Below are 8,006 nucleotides of genomic sequence, written 5' to 3'. Positions count from 1 at the left end.
TCAGTAATTCTCAATATCATCACATAAGTGCATATTCATCATTTCTTAGAACATTTGCATCAATTCAGGAAAAGAAATAAAAAGACAATAGAAAAAGAAATAAAATAACAGAAAAAAAGATTATGTGTTTCCATGGTGATACATATATTTATCGACATATTTATCCATGGTGATACATAAATATATCCAAAGGGATATATTTATCCTTTACCCCTCAGTTTCATTTATCACTAACATTTCAAACTAAATTTATTTTAACATTTGTTCCCAGCATTTTTAATTTTTATTCCATATGTTCTACTTGTCTGTTGGCATGGTAGATAAAAGGAGCATCAGACACAAGGTTTTCACAATCACACTGTCTCATTGTCAAAGCTATATCATTATTCAATCATCATCAAGAAACATGGCTACTGGAACACAGCTCTACATTTTCAGGCAGTTCCCTCCAGCCTCTCCACTACATCTTGAATAACAAGTTCATATCTACTTAATGCATAAGAATAACCTCCAGGATAACCTCTCATCTCTGTTTGAAATCTCTCAGCCATTGACACTTTGTCTCATTTCACTCTTCCCCCTTTTGGTCAAGAAGGCTTTCTCAATCCTTAAAAGATATTTCTGTATAATAACTGATACAGTTTTAAGAAAGGCTGAGCCAAATGCATGGCATCTCTGTTTCTTTTCATTTCTTACCTCTTTTTAAATTTCATATTTCATTTTTTTACTTTTTAATTTTTTTCCCTCTTCCCTTAAATTTCTATGCTCTTGGCTTTCTTAGTCCCTCTAAGTCACTCATAGATAGTACTTTGATGACTTTTGGTACCGATGATTGTACTGATTTCTGCTTAGTTAAAATATTTAAGGAAAGGTACTACTAAATTTGTCACATGAGTTTTCTATTTACAAAATGATATTTCTTAAAACTATTTTTATGGTTGTACTCAGACATTGTTTTTTGTAATACTTGTCTTTAGAAAATTATTAATGTGTTACTTTCTGCAGTAATGTAAAATTGGTTTAGTTAATTCACCAAAGGCACATTTCTTTCTTTTTTCCTTAAAAAACAGGAATGCATGGTAGTCTGGACCCTTTATGCTCTTGTCAACACCTCCAGTTTGATAATGAGGAAGTGTTTCCCTAAAAATTGCCTACTACTCCCAATGTAAATTTCTTTTCTTTTCCAGTTGCCAGTCATTCCTGTAACTAGCCCTGTGGCCCAACTCTACAGTTTACCCCCTGGAGGTAGGACCACATGGTAACAGCTGGCCTGGACTTGTGCACACTCTCTTGACTTTTTTACTTTTGTATAACCCCTTAGAGAAAAAAAAGACTTTAATGAACATCATAAAACTCTCACAAATATTTTAATTAATAAATATGTCTTTAGATATAAGAAATTGAGGTATAGTAATTAAGGGAAATAATGTTGAATATGTTGCATATATGTGAATGTGAGTTGTGGATAAATATATGTATCACCATGGAAACATTTTCTGATAGTTTTTATAGATTTCCAGAGTATTACATTAAATGTTTAGGCAATTATATTTGTAGCTTTTTACAAAACTTTTTTGTAATTTGTAATTTTTAAAAATTAAATTTGTAGCTTTTTAAGTGAACATTGTGTTTTTTTTCAGTATGTATGAGTTTTTTCTTTTTTCTTCTTATTTCTTTTTCTGGAGTGAGGTAAATATTCTGAAAAATGATCATGGTGATGAACATACAACTATGTGATGATATTGTGAGCCACTGATTGGACACCAAGGATGGAATGAATGTTCATACATTAAGAATGTTCGTGTTCTTTGGTGATTGGTTTTATTCATAAAAATTACAAAAACAACCCCAATCATTGAAAACATGGCTTACACCTTTCAAAAAATTGCATATGAGTTATTTGAATGAAAATAAGATTTTCAGGGGTTGACTTTTGCATTTTTTGTAAAATAGTGTAGATGTATAGTAAAAAGAAGTAAAACTTTAAACTTAATGTGGGGAAAAGGAATTTATTTAATAAGATCTAGTAAAATAGGACAGAGAAGGTAATCTAGGCTATAAATGGAATTTCTGCAATATTTTCTTATCAGTTGATCACATCTTTGCAAGTCTTTTATTTATATGTGAAAATAAATTATTTGAAATGTTATTTAAACACTTTTCAAGTAATTATAATTAGTTTTATTATCCTTGAAATATATTTATCAATGATAGATATCATAAGATGCACTATTATGATTTTTTTTGAGCACCTGAAATCTCCAAAGGAGGAGAAACTTCTTTATTTTTCTATGCTGCTATAAACCACTCAGCAGTGTCCTTTCATTTCAGTCTGAATGCCCTTTAGCATTGCTTATAGGGCAGTTCCTCCATTCTAGTGGAGATGAATTATTTATCTGAGAATGTCTTAATCTTGCCTCATTTTTGAAAAAGAATCTCACTAGATATAGAATTCTTATCTGAGAGTTGTTTTCCTTCAGCACTTTAAATATTTCAACCAACTGCTTTCTTTACCTCACATGTTACTCTTCTCTCACAGCTTTCAGAACTCTTTGTCTTTTGCATTTGATAGTGTAATCAATATGTGACAGTATATGTTTGTTCATATTTTCCCTGTTTGGTGTTTTCTGAATTTATTGGATGTGTATGTTTACATCTTTTGCTAAGTTTGGGAAGTTCTCTGTCATTATTTCTTTGACTACTCTTTCTGCCCCTTTTTATTTTTCTTCTCCTTCTGGAACTCCAAATGTATATATTGATGTGATTAATGGTGTCCCATAACTGTCCAGGATATTTTCACTTTTAATATTTCTTTTTTCTTTTTGCTCCTCACCCTAACTCATTTCAAGTATCTTGTCTTTAAGTTCACAGATTCCTTCTTCTGCCAACTCCATTATGCTCTTGAAAGTCTCCTGGACATTTTTCATTTCTGTTGTGTTTTTCAACTCCAGCAGTTCTGTTTGGCTCCTTTTTAAACATTTATATCTCTTTACTTAGACTTTCATATTGTCCACTCATTGTTTTCCTGATAGCCTTTAATTCTTTCCCTGTACATTCTTTCATCTCCTTAGGCATTTTTAAGATCATTTTAAAAAAGGCTTTGTTCAGTATATCTATATTCTTGTCTTCTTTGAAATATTTTCTGTATTTTTGTCCTCTTCCTTTGGATGGGCCATCATTTCCTATTTGCTTGTCTTGTACTCTTTTGTTGTACACTGAACATTTTAATATTTTTAAAAAAAAATATTAACTCTGGGATTTACTCCATGGGATGTCTATTTTCTGGTTTTGTAACTATCTGGTGATAAGACAGAGTTTTGTTGAGCATCAGTCTCCTATCAGAAAGGTCTGCCCAAGGCAAATGGTGTGCAGGTTTTCCCTGTCTTTCTCAGCCTCTGTCTTGTCCTGAGCTTTTCCTTGTTAGTTGTTTTGGAGTTTCCTTGTCTGTAGGAGTTTGGTCATCCCCTCTGTTTCCCAAGAAACAAACCTCCCTCTCCCAGGTATCTGAAGCTGGCAGAACTTTGTCCCAGACCATCTGTTGCTATAGTTTTTTACCCTCATTTCATTGTCTCATAATGTTTTTGCCAGAAGGGCAAATTCTGGGAGGAGGATCCCCCTCTGTGTGGGGGGGAGGGGGTAATTTTCCAATTCGATCTTTCCCAGCCAAAATAGTGTCAAGGGCCCACAATGGGGGTGCAGGCTAGCTCCAAAGTGCTCTGAGAAGGGGGTCCAGAGGGGTGCCAAAAGCTTCTCTGCTGGCTCTTTAAAGTTGACCTTTCCTGGCCTGCCCAGAAAATTCAGCCTTTCAGCTAACTTTCCCTGCAACCATAGGGGAGCCCCTGAGTCTTTAACTCTCCCCTGCCTTTGCCCTTGTCCAGGGAGGGTTGAAACAGTGGCTGCTCCTATATTTGTCCATGGCAGGTTGAAACAGTCATTGCCCTAGAACCAGGACTCAGTGACCCAAATTCACTAGTCAACAGCTGTGATCAGTGATCTACTGTACACACCCCTGTTCTTGGAGAAGAAGATTTTTATGTCCCTTTCTTTTAGCAGCAGCTAGCCAGGGGCTGGACCCTGCTATGGCCTGCAGTGAGAGTGGGAGAGGGATGCCAATCATGACCACATGGAGAGAGCAATTTGTAGTTCTTTACTGTATTTTGTCAGTCTCTTCTTTTTCCCCAGATGCTGAACATGTTCTTCTGGCCTCAGGAGTTTCAAAATAGTTGTTTCAGACAGTTCCTGCCTGTTTAATAGTTGTTTTGGTAGGAAGACTGAGCCCTGGAGCTCCTGTAAATAAAATCTTGCATGAACCACCAATGGTGCATATTTTGTAAGTGTCAAGCTGATGTCTAACACAAGTATGCCTGGCTCCATGACCTCTTTTTTGTCATGATTTATTTTTAAGTTATTTAATTCTAAAAGTACAAGTTCAGTCAAAACAGTATCAAAATGGGTTATTTAGAAACCTGCTTTAGAAGGTTTAAGAGTCTAAGATTTTGTCTAAGACTTATGTTTAAGATAGTGGAAACAATGATCTAATTCCATCTTCCCAAGAGACTTTAAAAATAGGGGAAGATCTGTACCAAATCTGAAATCTAGGAAAATGGAGCATGTTCACAGAAAAAAGAGAGGATTTTGTTATATATGATGAAGATGTGAATAGATTACACAAGGGAGTCAACTCTCTACTCCTCCCTTCTGAGAAATGTCCTATCTCTGGCTGCAAGTTGAAGTGCCACTATCACCTACTTTGAATAGACATTCTAGGAGCAGTTTGAATCCCTTTCTCTATGATGTGGCACCTTGTACACCACAAATGAGGTAAGATATACCCTCTAGTATTTTTTATTTGGCATCTAGAAAATTAGATGACTAGAGAAAACTAGCTTCTACTGCAGTCAATTTGCCAAACATAGGGGGAAATGGTAGAGAGATGACATTTTTCTGCTGGCTCCTTTTCTGCTTCTTTAGGCTGTTGTATACCTGAACTAGCAATGTAGATTTACATTGACTAACTAGCCTTTATGATTAAGATGTGAAAGGAGGATTCTGTTAGCAGCTGCATAGACAAAAGTCAAATACCCTTTTTCTGTTCTTCATTGTGTTCTTATGTACCAGACTTCATAACATTTATCACAATCCTTATTTTTTTATCTTCCTTAACTGAAATATAAATTCCTTGAGGAAAGGGCTGTTGTTTTCTTTTTCTTCTTTGTTTTATCCTTAGCATCTGACAGATTGCGTGACACATAATTTGTGCATTTTAAATTTATTTAATGAATTAATTGAGGTAACCTCAAGATTGAGTCTCATAAACATTGAATGCAAAACTGAAGTAGTATCTACAGAAATTTGAAGAGTATGGGTTTCTGATCAAGATTTTTGGAATACTTATACATTGGATGTGTGAAGGTAACAGATATGTTCTTTGATATGTAAAGGTATAGAAGTGACTTTCTTGAAGTAACTACATGAGGTATTACTCTAGTCAGTGAAATGATAAATTGAAGATGGCAAGAATGTGAAGTATTGTTCTAAGAGTGGTTGTACTAAACATTAAAATGTTTTACATACAAAATATGAAATAATTGCTGTAGTGTTATGAAAAATATCAAATAATTCTTAGGAAAAGATAAAGTCATAAGCTAGGTCTTTTACACAAACTAAAATTTATATTGATAGGTTTCCTAATATTATACTATTCTTATATTTCTAAAATAACAGTTATAGAAATAGTAGATAAGTATTTCTTTTCAAATGTAAAAGTAACATCTAGAACAGTGAGCCTCTGTCTGAGAGATCCTCCAACCTTCGGAATCCATGGATGGAGTTTAAGAGACTATGGCACTTTGAAATTCTGTATAAAATTATGTATTTTTTTCCCCTTGGAAAGTTTCTCAAAAAGACCCATTACTGCTATACAAAATCAAAGAAATTACAAAGCTGCACAGAAGCCTGAGATTGTTAAATACAAAGCAAGAACAAACAAATCAGTTTTCTTGTCAAGATATTCAAATGGATAAAATATTTCATTTAAAGAAACTGTTAGAAAACAAAATCCAGCTCTTTTCTGGCTGAAATCATGGAGGGTATCAAAGAGAGGATGGTTACAACTGTACTAGAAACCCTTAAGAAAAAGCAAAGTATTCTGCTGAACTGAAGATCAAGTGCTTGAGAAAGAACTTTGCCCAAAAGATGCTTCAAAAGGCAACATGCTGGTGCACCCACTTTGGCAGCACATACAAGATTAGCATGGCCCCTGTGCAAAGATGACATGCAAATTCATGGCAATGTGATTGTTTGAATCTCCTGTGTACCCCAGGAAAACTGAGTTCTTTAATCCTCATTCAATATTTCTGGGTGAGATCTTTTTTATTGTTTCCATGAAGATGTGACACATCCAATTGTTGATGGTAATTTTTCATTAAATGGTTACCATGAGGATGTGTCTCCACCCATTCAAGGTGGGTTTGCCTACTGGAGCCCTTTAAGAGGAAACTATTTTGAAAATAATTTTAGAATCAATAGAGGCAAGAGAGCCACACAGCCAGAGATCTTTGGAGATGGGGAAAGAGAACACCCCCAGGGAATTCTTGTGAAATGAGAAGCCAGGAGAGAAAGCTAACAAAGCTAGCAGATGTTGACATGTGCCATTCCAGCTGACAGAGGTGTTTTGAACCCATCAGCCTTTCTTAAGTGAAGGTATCCTTATTTTGGTGCCTCAATTGAATATTTTCAGGGCCTTAGAACTGTAAACTTGCAACTTAATAAATTTCATTTTTAAAAGCCATTCCAATTCTATTATGTTGCATTCCAGCAGTTTGCAAAGTAAAATAGGTAAGGAGGAAGCTTATTTTTGAAAAAGCTAAATACTGTCACAAGGAATATAGGCAGATGTACAGAACTGAGATTAGAATGGCTAGAATGGCAAGAATAGCTGGCAACTTCTGTGTAGCTGCAGAACCCAAACTGGTGTTTGTCATCAGAATCAGGTATCAATGGTGTGAGCTCAAAGGTCTGAAAGTGTTGAAGCTTTTTTGCATTCACTAAATCTTTATTGGCACCTTTGTTAAGCTAAAGCCTCAATTAGCATGCTAAGAATTATGGAACCATTTATTGCATGGGGGTACCTGAACCTGAAGTCAGTGAATAAACTGATCAATAAGTTTGGTTATGGAAAAATCAATAAAAATCAGATTGCCTTGAAAGATAACTAATTGCATTATCTCTTGGTAAATATGGCATCATCTGCATGGAGGACCTGACTCATGAGATCTATACTGTTCAAAAATCCTTCACAGAAACAAACAACTTCCTGTGGCCCTTCAGTTTATCTTATCTCAGAGGTGGAATGAAGAAAGACCACCCTTTTTAAAAAAAAATTTTTTTTCATTTGTATAGTATAACATTTATAGAAAGCAAAGAAATAAAAAAGTGTTAGTTTTCAAAGCACTCTTCAACAAGTTATTACAGGACAGATCCCAGAGTTTGTCATGGGCTACCATACAATCCTTTACTATTTTTCCTGCTAGCTGCTCCAGAATATAGGAGGCTAGAGGGCTCAAATACTTTTTTTTATCATCACAATCAACTGCTTTTTCCTTCTTTTTTTTGTGAACAATAACATATTGTCATGGTCAGGGACATGTGTCAACTTGGCCAAGTTGTGGTACCTGATTATCTGGTTGGGCAAGTGCTGGCGTGTCTGTTGCAATGAGGATATTTCATAGAATTAGATCATGATCACATCAGCTGCATACACAGCTGATTTCATTTGTAATCAGACAAAGGGGAGTGTCTTCTACAATGAGTGATGACACAATGCTGAGTGAAATTAGCCAGACACAAAAAGACAAATACTGTAAAATTTCACTTTTATAACCAGCATAAAAGTATAATCAGAGGCCTATAATACAGAACATAGGGGACTTAGAGTTACGTAGAAGCTAGAGATAGGTGAGCCATTAGGTAATGTGGTTGAACTACAATGTAAGGGGATAGGAGTG

The 8,006-nt window shown here is 35.1% G+C and overlaps 1 pseudogene; it reads left to right on the top strand.

The window, feature by feature from the left end:
• The first annotated feature begins 6,082 nt into the window (after positions 1-6,082).
• LOC143672764 (large ribosomal subunit protein uL30-like) lies at positions 6,083-7,375 on the top strand (annotated as a pseudogene).
• The last annotated feature ends 631 nt before the right edge of the window (positions 7,376-8,006 follow it).

This window comes from Tamandua tetradactyla (assembly GCF_023851605.1).
Source record: "Tamandua tetradactyla isolate mTamTet1 chromosome 15 unlocalized genomic scaffold, mTamTet1.pri SUPER_15_unloc_1, whole genome shotgun sequence".
NCBI lineage: Eukaryota > Metazoa > Chordata > Mammalia > Pilosa > Myrmecophagidae > Tamandua > Tamandua tetradactyla.
The sequence above is the reverse complement of the archived record's forward strand: the minus strand, read 5'-3'. Positions and strand labels throughout refer to the sequence as shown.